This window comes from Pteropus alecto, unplaced genomic scaffold (genome assembly GCF_000325575.1).
Source record: "Pteropus alecto unplaced genomic scaffold, ASM32557v1 scaffold87, whole genome shotgun sequence".
NCBI lineage: Eukaryota > Metazoa > Chordata > Mammalia > Chiroptera > Pteropodidae > Pteropus > Pteropus alecto.
In genome coordinates this window covers 21,169,826-21,185,364 of record NW_006443225.1, presented here as the reverse complement: position 1 = coordinate 21,185,364, position 15,539 = coordinate 21,169,826, and the positions used below count along the sequence as shown (strand labels likewise).

Here is a 15,539-nt window from a genome sequence, read left to right as displayed (position 1 = left end):
CTGCCTCCTCCATGCATTATTATTTTTTTTGTTTATTTATTTGCGGGGACGGTGAGTCGCAGGCTGTGCGCGCCCGGGAGGGGGCCGCGCCTCCGCCCCATGGCTGCGCCCCCGCGCGGGTGACGCCGGCTGGAAGGAACTCGCTTGTTGTCCTGGCGCGTGTGCGACTCCCCTGCAGGCAACTTGTAAAGTTCTAGGGCCAGAGGAGGGGAACGAGGGCCGGGAGGGTAGGTCCCCAACGCCCTGATCCCTAGTCTGAGAGCGACCTGTCCTGGAGCGGCGCCCGGCCGCGTCCCCGCCCAGACCTGGGGTCGCCCTGGGCTGGGACGCGGGCTGGGTCGCCGGAGCCCCTGGGCCCGCGTGAGCACACAGCAGGGGCGGGGAACTGAGTGACCCCACTGCCTGAGCCGCACCTCCGCTCCCAAAAGTCCGGGCTTCTGCGTCGTTTTCAGAAAGGCCTGAGCAGAAAGTGAGCCTAATGTTTGAAACTAAAGACCTCACTCTGCCAGACGACGCCCTGGACGTTTGGGAGAAAAGGAAGAGCAGAGGGTTTCCAGACTGCCTGCATTTTTCCTCTGTCTTCCAAGTTGTTTTGCAACAGGATAAACGGGGGGAAAGGAGCCTGACGGCCTGAGCTTGTGCAGTGTGCACATGTCAAAGATTCATGTTTACAGGTCCGGTTATCGCTGGCATTGGAGCAGTCGCGTAGGAGATACTTATATTTCAAGAATACATTGTAAAGTTTCTTGTTTATTCTGGGTCAGTAATAACTTTATTTTTAAAAAGACAGCAAGGCAAGTTAAGCCTAATTTCAGTGCTGTCTTGAGCAAGATTGCAATGTGCATACCCTAATTTACTCTGACTTTGACTGATGCTGGCGTTTTGTGTTTGAGGATTACCAGCCTTGAAAAGGAGCTCTCTCATCATGGTAAAGCTAGCTCATCCACCAGGCATGTGGAATGACTGACCACACTCATAACCCAGACGCCAGGGGAGTCACTCCCCAGGGTATTTTTGTGACCAGGGATTATTTGATCCACACAATAGCAGTGTTGGAATCAAGAAGCGATATAGTTTGGAAAATTGAAGCAAACACAGCAAGTAAATACCAACTGTTAGACTCTGAGCTCAAATATGGTAGTGTTGGATCAGAACGTCGGCTGAGTTGGGCTGTCCGGTCCATTTTCTGCTTTGCCGTGACAGCGTGGTGTGTAGTTTGTGGTTAGTGAGGGTGTTTCATGTATTCTTACTGAGGGCGTAATTATTTATATTAGCAAACTATGATCTCGTTCCAATTCATTAGATTGTTGCAATCTTGCTTTTTCTGGTATGTGTGGTTAGAAGATCGGTAACTAAATTTTATGTTATTTGATACAGTAATAATACAGATAGAGTGTTTAATAAAGTCTTTATACTGAGCAAGGCCAACAATCTGGGAATTCATCATATTGTTACTCTTTATGCATAAGAGCTTTACAAATGGGTTATTTGTCATTAGTTAAAATAAAAGACTGTGCACGATGAATAAACAATAAATAAAAGACTTGCACAGTGGCACATAATTTCAAATAAACGCTAGGTAGAATCTGCAAAGTGGAAATTAATACTTTTAGGTGCAGTCTTGAAAAATGATGATTTCTTATAAGAAAGTTCATAGAAGTAAGAATTCCAAGAGGATTTATATCAAATCATGTTGTTTTAGACCACAATACATTTTTCAGAAACCACAAATTAATCATCTACATCTTAATTGATTTACTCCAGCAGGTTTGTCTATAAATTTCAAAATTCCCTGTCAACAGAGCACGGAGATCATTCTAAATTGTATCCAAGACTGAGATTTCTGGAGTGGCTTAAAAAAGAAAACCGTTAAGTACACACTGAGATTAATAATGGCCACAAAAGAGCCGGGAACCATGGACCAGAAACGGTCTCCTAGCATGCTGACAATGCATCTCCCAGCACTGGTATTGGAAAGCGGATATATTGGGCAATTTGTAGAATTTTCCCCCCAAAATGAATGTGCTCATACAGAGGGAGGGAGAGAAAGGGGGGATGGGAGAGAGAGAGAGAGAGCGAGAGCGAGAGCGAGAGCGAGAGCGAGAGCGAGAGCGAGAGCGAGAGCGAGAGAGAGAGAGAGAGAGAGAGAGAGAGAGAGAGAGCGCGCGCACGCGCAAGCATAAGAACAGAGCAACCTAGGAAGGTAATTTGGGTAAACAGAAGGTGGGGTGAGGAGTTGGGGGTTCTGAATGCGGAAGTTTCAACTAGGTTGTGTATTAAAATGATAAAGTTCAAGGATCTAAGGTGATAAAATTTAAACAGATTTTTACTCTTGATTTGGCATTTTGTTTTGCAAGATACCAGGTGATATAACTAAGTCACGTCTTCTGCCGACTAGTATCAGTTGGTGCTCCTACTGCATCTGAAAAGCAAAAGGTGAGAAATTGCCTAATTATGCACTTCTGAGATCGAAACGGAAATTAGGATTTGAAGTAATTGTATAATTGTGCTTGAATATTTGAATATATGTAGGGGCGTATATTTTCTACTACATTTTTGTTTTCATAGAACAAGTTCTAAGCTAGAAATGGGAAAATAAGAAAAATCCAATCTAATTAAAATCAAAATTTTAAATTATTTAACTGTCATACATAATATAACTTTTACCTTCTCCCTGACAATGTTTTGTTTTGTTTTTTTTTTCAAAAACATTGTCAGGAAGCTCGACTTAACTATATTATATATGAACATGACAGGCCCAGTTCTTGAGTTTGACACCAGTGACAGCTGAGCCACTTGGATGGGATCTTGAATTTTGGCTCCTGTTCATGGCAAATTTGTAGGAGAGCAGCCTGAGGCCTTGTCTCAACTGGTGTCCTCAATCACCAGACTGAGACGGTCACTTTACTTCAGAGTCAGAGCAAGACCATACGGCGAGACCCCACAGATCTCTGCAGTCAGATTTCATCATTAGGGTTCACAAATTCAAACTGTTTCTTCCAAATGCAAACTCTTTTTTTTTTAAATTCAGTAATAGCATCTTAAATAGAGAAAAACTCAATAATTAAATTTCATGATACCTTGCCTTAGGATCGAATCTAGAAGATCAAGTCTCATTTTCAATAACTTAATGACAGTAGCTGTTTGTCAAATTAGGAAGCGGCATTGTGTTTTTCTCTGCCATTTCATAGCGTTTAGGTGGCTGAAATGCCAGCTCCCCAGCTCCCCGAGAAGTAGGCTCGGCTTTTTCTCTGTGATCTCGGAAAGCAAAATACAACGGGAATGCCAGTCACGTGAGCCCCGTGTAACGCAGAGCGCCGACCGCGAGGGACGCCGGCACCGACGTCTGGGACAAGCGTGTTTTGCCGCGTTCTGGGGTGCACGCCCCGCAGCCGCCTTGGTGTCTGACTGGAACGGAAACTTTTGGAATGACGGCTCCACACCAGGATTAACTGGAGTCACACGTGCTTTTCTTCACACGTCAGAAGTGTCGTGTGAATTCTAAAGACTGTAAAGAATTTATATTGAATATTAAAGCAAATTCTTTTGTGAGGCCCTATGTAGTGTAACCTTAACCTTGTTTTGTTCTAAGGTGAAAACAAAATGTTACTGAAGAGAAGCCAGAACTAGTCTTCGTAACTTTAATTTTTAGAATACCCTTGTTGAAAAGGGACTCAGAGGGGTGGCAGGTGCTCACAGGAGCAGGAGAGACACGCGGTGCAGGGAAGGGCCAGCGCCTCCTGCCCAGGCACGGGAGGCGGTCCACGCCTCATCCCCCGGCGGGAGAACCACCGGTGTCTACGGATGCCAGCGGTGTGGAAAATCGGGAAGCATATCCACGCTTCGGGCCGAGAGAGCTTCAGTCTCGACCTGGGACAGAAGGACAGACCGGACCCAGCGGGGGGTCGGAGGGGGAATGACGCCACCAGAGGCTGGGGCGTCCTGCTCCCGCTGGGAGAAGATCTGCCCCTTGCACCCCCAGCGAATCCCGCATCGAGCCCCATCTCCACTACAGCTCCTCCCTGTCCTGGAGCTCAGTCCTCGAGGGTGGCTGTCAAGCCAGATTTTTGGTTTTCGGTTTCCTGGGCAGCGGTGATCATTTATCATCAGCTTGGAAGACATTCTTCTTTTCTAAAGGTGCCCTGGAGACGTAGAAAAGACAAACAGCTCACGGGTCCGCAGCAGAGATGGGGGACCCCCACCCCCCCGCGGTGGCCTGGGCGGGGCGCACGAACACGCCTCCCAGCCTGGCCCGCGCGAGCCCCCACCATCCGCGGGCCAGCTTCGGTATTCGGACTCGGAATTTCTTTTCTGAGGTATCTTTTCTTTCACACGGGAATGGTGACTGAGCTCGAGAGCGACAGCTGGTCAGGTCTTTGCACCTTTGGCCTGAGTCGCAAACGTCCCAGATTGATATTTGATTGACAGCAAGAGTAATGGGCATTGTCGCTGGGGGGTCAGGACCCGTTACAGCGCCGCCTGGTCTGCCCCTGACCGGGCAACGTGAGGAGCCAGCTGGCAGCGCACCAGTGTCCCCTTGTCATCATTAAGAAGTGGCACGGCCCCAAGCTGAATTCAAGAAATGAAGCCATCAGTTCTGATTCAGGAAAGGCCACTTCTCCACTCTGCACGTTGCTGGAAGGTTGCGTTACTAACATCTGTGTGGATTTTTTTAAGGTACATTATTTAAGGAAGCGAAGGAGGCTCCGGCCGGCAGCGGAAAACTAGAGAGTTGTTCGCGGTTACTGGCCCCGTGGAGTTTTATTGTTCTTTTAACAAACAGAATAATAATAAAAAAAAAAACCCAGATATGTAATTATTGAATTTCATGGAATATACAAACGATCAATTTTTTTTCATAAGGTTAATGTCATTTGACTTGAATATATATCTTCAAGTTAGATCCGGCTGCCGACATCGATCGATCGACATGTCACAAATCTTAGCCCAAATCCCATCTCTCAGAAGCGGTTTCTTTGCCAACCCACAGACAGGACTCCCGTGGTCCACGGTTTCTAAGTCGCCGCAGTGCAGACGCATACCGGTTTCCTGTGATGACTGCTCCACGCTGCTCTCCAGCCTGTGATGCAGGTGACTCACATGGGGACTGTCACTTCTGAAGCTCCTGTGACTACGTTTGACACTATGGTGGAGGGTAGTAATCCAGGGAGAGGGCGAGGCAAGGGGAGGCTCGGAACGATGGTGGCCGTCAGGCCGGGCAGGGCCGCCGTGGGTGACGGCGAAGAGCTGGTGTTTTCCTCTGGGGCAGGGGCGGCTTGTTGGGAGTGTAATGCCGGCGAGAAGCACACCCTGGATCCCCTCTGCTCTGACGACCGGGCACTGCGGTGGACACACGTGGATGGAGGGGGCTGGGGGGATGATAATTTGCACGATTATGATGCCGGTGAAACATTTCCGTCGCGGGATGAAGCTACAGAGCTCAGCGTTCACAGTGCCGCGACTGTCCCCTCCTGCACGTGGAGGAGAGAAGAAGAAACACGACTCGCTTCTTCGTTTCAACACGGTTACCCTCCAAAGAGGAATGAAAATATGGAGAACGCCTTGCTTTTCTCCGCGTTCGGAGATAGGGAGTAGTTATCGGTTAGAGACTCGGGGTAACTCGTAGGCCTGTGACACGGACCCTGGAGGTCTCCGCTGGGTGACTTCTCTTGAAATACACCTAAAATGCTGTAGACCGGAAAGGCCTGAGAGAGGGAGAGAGGTACGGAGGTCCCCAATTCCCAACTCCCCAAGCTGAAGGAAGACAGGGATTCAGCCGAAGCCAGAAGCGGCGGATGCTAGAGCGAGATTTGCTTCCCTTTGCGGACGTGGCCGGTTAGTTTTAACATAGGATTTAGAGAGGTCACCGAGCATTGCGGAGAAGAGCTGGGCCTGAGACCTGCAGGACGGCTTGGCCACTTGCCAGGGCCAGTCGCCTCGTTGGGTGTCATCCCACTCACCGCAGAACTGAACGGGCAGGTACTTGTCTTCGGGATTAATTACGATAACACGTGTGAGGGGCTTGGAATCCACTGCCTGGCATTTATAAGCATTTAGAAATTACTAGTTTAAAAAACACAGAAGCGTAAAATAGATAAAAATTTTGTCCTGGGTCCATCAGCTCCCAAGGAAATGAAACCTTTATGAAGACGGGAAGGACTGTCTTGCTCACAGCCATGTGCTCGATGACTCGCCCAGGGTCAGTGCCCGGTGGCCATGTGTCGATGCTCCTGCAGGGAGGTGGCCTGCAGTGAGGGAGGGGTGTGGGGACAGAGCGGGGAGACTGAGAGTTTCTCACGAATAGCAAGTGAATCGTCTGCAGGAGCAGTCCCTCCTCACCCATTAGGGAACTGAATTGCTGTAGTTCAGAAGGTTCGACTGTCTTCCTTACGCTGTGCATTACATCCCCCACGACTTGTTTATTTTTATAGCTGGTAGTTTGCATTGAATCGCCGTGACGCGCACCGGTACCGTGTGCCAGTTGTGTGACAATAAACAATAAGGATGAAAACATTCGGGGATTTCTCGAGATCGTGGAGAGCGGGAACAGGCGTGTAGGGTCATTTGTTTGCGTGTGCGTCGCACCTGGGGTTTGCATGTGCGTATTGGGTCCATTCTAGCGTCCGATGTCAACTTCCAGACCATGCCTTCAGTGAGCCCACTCATCTGCATCCAGTGCTGTCACCCCAGAGCCGGCCACAGGGAGCCTCGCCTGGGCTGCCACCGGCCCTTCCGTCCACCCCAGGAATGCTTGAGCCTCCTCCAGCCGCAAGTTTGCTGTATCTTCAGCCAGAGTGCCCGTCCGTCTGACGAAACCCTTCTGAATCCTGATTCTTTCCATCACTCAGGCTTCGGCTTAAAATAATCCAGGCTTAACGGTCTCCAACTCAAAGTGGACTTGGCTGGCCGTGCCGTCTCGCTAGATCCTCCTGGGGCTTCACGAGCACATCGTATGCATGTTCTTTCTTGTATTTACCAACAGTTACAGTTTTTCAATGTGTCTGTTTGTTTCCTACAATGAATAAGGGAATGAGTGAAGAAGTTATCTCTGATGCGATGTCCCAAAGTTACTCTGAACTAGACGAGAACTTGTTAAAGCAAACGTTACTGCCCGCCTTCTTTTGCAGAGACTTACCCCTGGGGTGGGGCCTACGCATTGAAGTTAAACACAAATTTTCCCAAACGACATATCAGAGAGCCCACGTTAGTCACTGGGTCACTATTTATAGGAAAATAGCATCGCCGTACAAGCTGCAGAGAAGCCATCTGCGCCTCGCAAGAGTCAATACGGTAATTTCCATTCTCTGGAAGGCAGCTGCTTGCATGGCATGCATACTGAAGTGCCGATTCAGGAATGAAAACCTGAAACCAAGCTATCTGCTTTTGTGTACTCTGGCGATGCCTTCATTAAAATAATCCAAGAATGAAAATGTGAGTTAAGCCGTTTGCTTTTTTAAACACTGAACGTGTCGATCTCGAAATTCCACTGGACAGGCATTTACTCCCCACAAAGGTAAAAGTTCCCGTTGACCTTGTCTTATGCGGGCATCCGACGATACAAATGTTCAGCCCGAACGGATAGAATCTGAGCCAAGTCATTGCGCAGCCGCATCAACCCATTGTAATGCATCGAATAAAACGGAGACTGGAAAGCTTCAGGAGAACATTTAAGATCTGAGGCTCGAAGATCACGGGGCCCTGAGTCTGAGAGCCGATTCCGGCCCTTATGCGCCAAGCCGCCTTGGGAAGCTTACTCTGCCTACCTACGAACCCCGTTTCCCTGTCTGCAAAGTGGGGATAGGACAATACTTCATTAAGTTCCTGTCAGAGCTAAATAGGATACTGCATGTAGAACATTTACTATGTTAACTTTCTCAATACACGGCAGCTGATAATAGTGATTATTAAAACTATTATTAGCTCTTTGAGTTCAAATGGACCTTGCGGGTCCCGGAAGCCAGCCATCAGTGAAGTTCTGGGGCTCTCCTCTGAATTTTTTCACAAGTGATTGAATGATCCCCACGAGCACTGCTCACTAAATGACAAAGCAGACGGTCCCATTTTCCACTACTCCAACGATCTGGAAATAATTTTGTGAGCATAAGTCTGTCTTCCTTCCTGTCTCATGTGGGTCCTGGTTCTGTCCGTTAAGCAGCATTGGCTTAGACCGTCGGCCCTAAGGTCCCCCCTGCGATCTCGGGGAACAGCCATTGTGCTTCCCTCCTCCCACCTCCCACCGAGCCAAACAGCCCAGCCCGGCTCTTCACCGGACCCGTCCACTCTCCCGAGGATCTCGCTCTCCGAACAACGAGTCCGCTTCGCCACCACTCCCTAGCGGCCGCTGACCGGCGCCCAGCAAGACGCTCCAGAATTCGCCCGGCGAGAGCGAGGACCAGAAGGGCGCCGCCCCGCCTCTTCCCGGACGTGGACATGGCATTGCTTTTAATGCAGGATAAGAAGGCCTCAGCTTCTCTGGCTCACGCCTTTGGGTCATCCTGAGCTCACGCTCAATTAAAACATCAAACCCTTTTTCATGCGAATTCCTGCTAAGCCCGGGCCCCCTCCTTCCTGTATTAATGTCAGCCCAGAGTTCCAGTCCGACGAAATCTTTTCGAATCCCCATTCTCTCTTCGGGCGTATTAACTATCACTTTCTGTCAACAACAAGTGTGGTCAGCCTGCCTTGTGTGTCTTCATTTATGCTGCTGATAAGACTATCAAAGAGGAACCGGCCACGTGGTCCTGTCACCAGCCTGGATGTCCCTTCAGGTCGAGACGAGTCTAGGAAACAACATTCTCTGTCTGGTGTCATTTGACCCTGTGACTCTCCCTAATGATGCCCTCGAGCGTCTTGTGTGTGCTTATTGGCGATTCCTGTGTCTTTTTTTGAAGAAATGTCTGTTCTAAAGTATTTGCCCATTTTCCAACTGCATTACTGAGTTGCAAGAGGTCGTTTATATTCTGAGTTCTCATCCTTTATGAGATAGACGATTTGCAAATATTTTCTCCCGTTCTGTGAGTTGTCTTTTAACTTTCTTGACGGTGTCTTTTGAAGCATTTTTGGGTCGGACGAAGCCCTTTTTCTTTCTTCCTTTATGTTATTTTTGCGCTTTCCGTGTCATACGTAAGAAACCACTGCCCAATCCAAAGTCACAAAGCATTATGTCTATGTTTTCTTCTGAGAGTTTCACAGTTTTTGCTCTTAAGTTTAGGTCTTTGATCCATTTGGAGTTAATTTTCATGTGTGGTGTGAGAGGGTGGTCCAGTTCTTTTTTTTTTTTGTACCCAGTCGACCCAGCACCATTTGTTGACAAGGCTGTTCTTTCTGCCTGGAAAACCCTTGGCATTCGTGCTGAAAATCGGTGGCCTGTCCTCTGCCGACGCTCCGTGGGTCTGTCCTTACACCAGGACGGCCCCGCTCTGCACGCCGTAGCTTCGCGGTCAGCTCTGTGACGGATACATGTGAGTCCTCCGTCTTTGTCCTTTTTCACGTTTTTGAGGCTGTCTGGGCCCCTTGCACTCCTATATGAATGTCGGGATCGGCTTGCCCATTTCCGCAAAAAAGGCAGCTGGGATTTCGATGGGAACCGCATTTACTCCGCGGGTCACTGTGGGGAGCGCCGCCATTTCAACGACATCGAATCTTTCAATCCACGGACACGAAACGTCTTTTCATCGATTTAGGTCCTCTTTAGTTTATTTCAATGATGTTTTATGGTTGTTAGCGTACAATTCTTACACTCCTTTTGTTGATTTCATCTTTAATTATTTTATTCTCCTCGATGCTATTGTAAACAGAATTTTTAAAAAGTTTCCTTTCAGACTGTTCGTTGCTAGTGTATAGAAATATAACTGATTTTTCATAACAGTCTTGTATCCCGAAACCTTATCAAACTTGTTTTTTAACTCTAATAGTTTTTATTTGTTTCTTCCCTAGGATTTTCAGTATATGAAATCATGTCACCTGCAAATAGAGATAGTTTTACTCTTTCTTTCCAGTTGGTGTATCTTTTACTTCCTTTTCTTGGTTACTTGCTCTGGCTAAATCTCCAGTCCAATGTTGAGTTGTATGTGGATTGTCGAAGCGGCAAGAGCAGACAGCCTTGCCCGGTTCCTGATTTGAGGAGAAAAGTTTCCGTCTTACATTGTTAAGGGCCGTGTTAGCTGTGGGTTGTCATAAGTGCCCTCTGTCAAGTTGGGGCCGTCCCTTTTAGCCTTGGTTTGTCGCATGTTTTGATGATGATTATGATGATGATGATGATGATGACGATGATGATGATGATGATGATGATGACAGGGTCTTGAATTTTGTCAAATGTTTTTCTGCCTTTATTGAGACGATCATGTAATTTCTGTGCTTTTATCCTACCATTATGGTGCATTACACTGATTGATTTTCATATGTTAAAACAACCTTGCATCCTTGGATAAATTCTACTTGGTCATGGAATATAATCCTTTTATTAACGTTGCATTCTGTTTGCTCGGAAGTCAATGACCCAGTATTTTCCAAATAGCTAAAAGATAATATTACAAAGCCATGCATGGGTAAACAACCTATTTAAAGCAGAAGATAGGCCATGTGTTTTAATGTAACAGAGTGTGAAAAGCTTATCAATATGGTTTTAGATTCTACATTGCAGCTAATCTTTAAGAACCTACTGTTTGTTGAGTTTGGGGTAATATTTCAAAGTAGTCATAGTTAACGAAAAGGCTATTCAATGTAGTCACATTTTGCTTTAACGCATTTTGAAAAGTACCATACGCATTATCATATTTATTTATTCCTTAATCATGTAACGTGTGTAAAACTGTGCTACCAATCTTATTAGAACCCTGTCTGCTTTTTATGTCACTGGGAAGTTCACAAATATTGCAACCCTATTTCTCCATCAGCTTTGTGGGTCTTTTTCGTTAAGGTAAAGTTTACCAAATATAAAAACCACCACTTTAAGGATTCTACAGTTTGCAACCAAGTGGCTTCCAGGGCATTTGTAACACGTGGAACCGTCACCACTACAGGATTCCAGAACATTCTCACCATCCCCCGAAGAAACCCCAAACCCTCACAGCGGTCCCTCCACTCCCGCCCGCCACGAGCCCGGCTGATCCGAACGCTGCGTATGTGGAATCGTGCGACCTGCGGCCTTTTGTGTCTGGCCGCCTTCGCTCCTGATGTTTGCAGGCTTGTCCGTGAGGTGCGTGTGCCAGTACCTCTCTCCCTTTGATGACAGAGTGACATTCCCTTGTACGAACACATGACCGTTTGTTAATCCATCGTAGTCCATCAGTTGATGGACATTTGGGTTGGTTCCATCTTGGCCATTACCAGCGATGCTTTGATAAACACCGAGTTCCTCTTTGCAGTTCTCTGGGCTGCAAACCTCAGAGCAGGATGCTGGGTCCCACGGTGACTGTGCCCAGCTCTGGGAGAGGTGGCCCTGTAACGGCCGTCACAGCAACATAAAGAGCCAGGCCTAAATATCCCTGTATGACAACTGATACACCAAGGTCTGAAAAGCTCAGTCACTTATCCCGGGTCACACAGTGGCGGACGGGCAGAGCTCGGCCTCCAAGCCGGCCCGAAGACCCGAAGCTGCTGCCTCAGCGGTTCCTGTGACAACGGAACCCGGACCAGGCCCACCCAGAGCAGAACAGCCGGGAACACAGACATGCAAACCGTGAAAGCTGGCTAGCCAGCGAACGGGGGGTCCAGTTTGCAAAGTGCCCAAGGAGAGTTTGTTGCAGAACCATCGACTCACATGAAAAATCATTGCGTGGTCTGCGACACGGCACGGGAACAGAGGCCCCGAGTCCCGCCCTCCGCACACACGGAACAGGAAAGGTTTGCGCCAGCGCCGCGTGCGGTTCTCCGTCAGCCTTTCCTCTTCGGCATGTCCGAGGAAGCCTGATGCGTCTTTGACAAGGACTCAGGTACGAAGTAGCGTAGTGGTGAGAATTCAAGACGGGCGTGTGAACTTTGGCTCGGGTGCAAAGCGTAGTGACGGAGGGTCCCCCTCCCCTTAGCGGGGCGACAGCTGTCCAGTTGCTCCCGAGGCCGGTTAGTGTGGGGAGCCATGGGTCCCCAAGGGCACGGTGGTCACGCACAGGAGTCAGCTCTGCTCTGCGGGAGACTCGGCCACACGACCACAGACAACACTCGAACTTGGCCAGACGTCGTGAAGGTTCAGACCCTGGTCACTAGGGACGGTGAGGGTTGGGTGGCCTGGAAGCCACAGAGAGCCCCCTGCAGGGAACAGTAGCCCCGCTGCCAGGTGGAGCGGAGGAGCGGTCACGGATGTGAGCACAGTGACCGCACAGCCCGTCACCAACCACGCCCCACGAGGGGTGTCGACGGTGCTCTGGAGGGCGGGGCCCCCGGAAGCCACGCTCTGTCCCCTTCCCCGCGGCCTCACCGTGGTCGGCTGGTATTTCGGTGCCAGCACGTAGCAAGGTCTCGGGGCCTTTGCCTCCGCGTCCGTGAGCCACCCCGGAACGAAGGGCACGTCTCAGCACCCCGGTGGCCCAGCGTGGAGCTGGACAGAGCGGCGGGGTTTACTTCATGGACTAACCGCAAGCCAGAGAGATGCACTTGCTCGCGGTTATTGAAATCAAAATCGATACGTTTTGGGAAGAGCCTCCTTCGAAACCGGGGTGCTCTGGGGACCTTCCCTCCCGCTCTGCTCCGCGTCGTGTGCAGGAGGGAGGAAAGCAGGGCGGGCCCCGTCAGGTCCACCCCACTGCGGACTCGCAGGCTGAAGGCCGCTCCCCGTTGGCGGTCTGCCCGCCTCGCAGGCCCTGCTCAGCCCGGCCTGCTCCCCGCGTCGGCCGCCCATGTCACCCGCCCGCCTCTGTGTCGTCGCTCAAATCGCGCCGTGTGCCCTAAGGCGACCGGGATGCTCAGCATCCTTCGAGTCGCCCTGCCTGCCGTACCTTTCCTCCCTCGCGGCCATCATGGAACCGGACGCTAAATAAAGAGCTTGCGTGTGCCCTGAGGCCGCCAAGTCCACCTGCGTCTCCTCCTCCTCCAGGAATAGTACGGCCAGAAGCTCGGGGCGGCTCAGCTAGGACAGACAGTGACCGGCTGGGGACAGGATTCCGCTGGAGCCGGGGCACGCGTCCGTGTTTCCGATGGCAACTATGGGAGGCTGGCTGCATCTCGCAGCTGTGGAATGAGGCGGGGGATCAATAAATAGAAAACTATGCAGAGTTGCATCTCGGATATTTGTTTACAAGGAAAAGGCCCGACGCCTCCCAGCCGTGCTCCTCACTGCTGCTGGTGTCACCCTCCCGGAGTGGGAACCGGGTCCTCCCATTGCTACCGCCCCGCCCCGCCCCCAGCGTGTCCAGGGACCGGCCTGAGAACGACAAGCCCCCTGGACCGCCTCCCGCCGCTCCAGGCCGTGCCTCTCCCGGGCCGTGCCTGCGTGGTGACCCGGACCGATGGCAGACGCGGCCGCAGTGCCGCGCCCTCCGCTCTGCCGTGTGCCCCCAGTCCCTCGCCCACGCTGGCCCGGTGACCGGCTCCGCCTCGTAGAGCGCGATGGGGTGCTGGTCCCGTGTGTGGCCCCATCACCCTTCACTCTGCTTCGAATAAGTGTCCACTCGGTCCCCAGTCATTAGTGTGTCTCCCACAGCCCTCGACACGCATCTCCCCTGGCCTTGTCCGCGGGGGACATCCTGCTGATCCCAGGGTCTGGCCACTGGAGATGCTCCTGCCACACCCAGCCCCAGCGCCGGACGGGCGTCTCCCCTCTCCCTCCTTCTCCCAACCCGAGCGGGTCCCTCGCTCTCCCCTCCACGCTTACCCACGTCGTCACGCCGGATCGAATCTGTTCCACACTTTTGTCTCCTCTACAGAAAGTCACCGCCTTGGGAGGGCAGACCACCCGTCTCGGAGCAGCCAGGGCCCTGGGACAAGGCGACACATTTCCGTGGCGTGGTGACGCTGCAACGGGGCGGGGGGGGGTGGCGAAGGTCGTCGTGAAGATCTGCGGGGTGGGCGACCCCCGAGCGGTCAGATCCATCGCCCTCCGACTTCATTCCGGAACCAGCGGGCTTATTCTTATTGGACCTGGTGCATTTAAGAAGGAGGCTACGAGGCAGAACAGGGGTTCCACCATGGGTAACTCTGTCTCGGCAAACGTGCTTGGTTCCCACAGAGCAGGTTCTCTGACCGGGAGAGATGACTTGACAGAGCAGGAAGTGGACTAAGTGTGTGCGAACGTCATGGTGGACCCCGTTCCTCGGGCCAGCGATTTGCCTTCAGGCAGCCGAGGCCTAACGATCGACACCTGCCGACATGGCATCTCTGCATTGCATGAATAAAATAACGAACGACATAAAATCATGCACACGAAGGAGGGGCATTGTTCTGACATCACCTTAGATGTCTTATAGTTCATCATTTATCTTCTAAAGGATTTGGCTAGTCTTTTTCCACCTGTCTCTCTTTTGTCAGAGGCAAACTGAGCACTGTATAAATATAAGATCACATTTCCCACAAGACAAGCTGGTCAGAGGAAGCCAGGGAGGACGAGGCCATACTAGACGCCAAACAAGCCAGAAGCCAGACTTAAATGTCAGGTGGAGCCGCTTGTCCTGCGAGGAGGGTGTCGTCACTGCCCACAGGGATTTTAGACTCTGCGTTCAGAGCCCTGGATCTCGAGTGACAGCTCCAACGGCCGGCGAACATCCGGGATGGGAAAGGGCTCCGCCTGAATCTTACAGTCGTGGCGCCGAACCCGAGGCCGGGGCTGACCGATCACGCATTTGCAGACGTGGCAGCTTTCGCAACGATGGTTCAGGGCGATCGACTTTCCCCTCTTCCTTTCCTCGGAGATTTATGGTGTTTTTATTTTGGGAGAATTCTCTTACTTAGGGAGAAATGATGCTTAGCTTTAACCTTGGGACTGACTCAGAAAAACACACCAAAGAGTTTAACGATTTTCCAGAACAATCATATTAAAAGTGTTATAAACAAAAGGTGGAGAATAAATTACCCCTAAAGTATCCACAGCTACTTCTAAACCGAAGTAAAAACTGAACACAGAATTTGCAAAAGATCTAGATTCTGCGTCTCTCCTTTGCTTTCCCTGGCTTTGTCCAGGTGCTACAAGCTGCAGAGGCTGGGAAGACAGAACAGCTTAGCCTGTGCCGTTTACAAAGAGCTCGGAATGAACACGACCACGTTCCAGCTGCCGTTTGTTCCCTATGCCTGTTAACCTCTGGTTGAGAAGCTAGAGAGGTTTCCTCTTTGAGTACATATCTAAGTTAATATTCTAAAATTGAAATAAAGTCCTATAAGGATGGATTTCAGTGGGTGTATAGTTTTCCTTTAGGAAACAAAAAAAATGTAAATGACTGAAGAAAAAAGTTGGATGCTATCATTTACCATTGGAATGATTCAGAGTTCTCATTTTTATTTTGGGTGACAAGCCGATCGGTCATCCGGTTTGTCACAAAGGAGATTTAGTCTGCAGGTGAGTTAAGTAAATTCGGGACTACATTTTCACCCCATGGCCGACGCCTCGTGTGTTG

At 50.3% G+C, this 15,539-nt stretch overlaps 1 protein-coding gene across 1 annotated transcript in view; it reads right to left on the bottom strand.

The window, feature by feature from the left end:
• CA3 (carbonic anhydrase 3) overlaps window positions 1–15,539 on the bottom strand; it is a 37,301-nt gene that overhangs the window by 9,255 nt on the left and 12,507 nt on the right. The window lies entirely within an intron of this gene.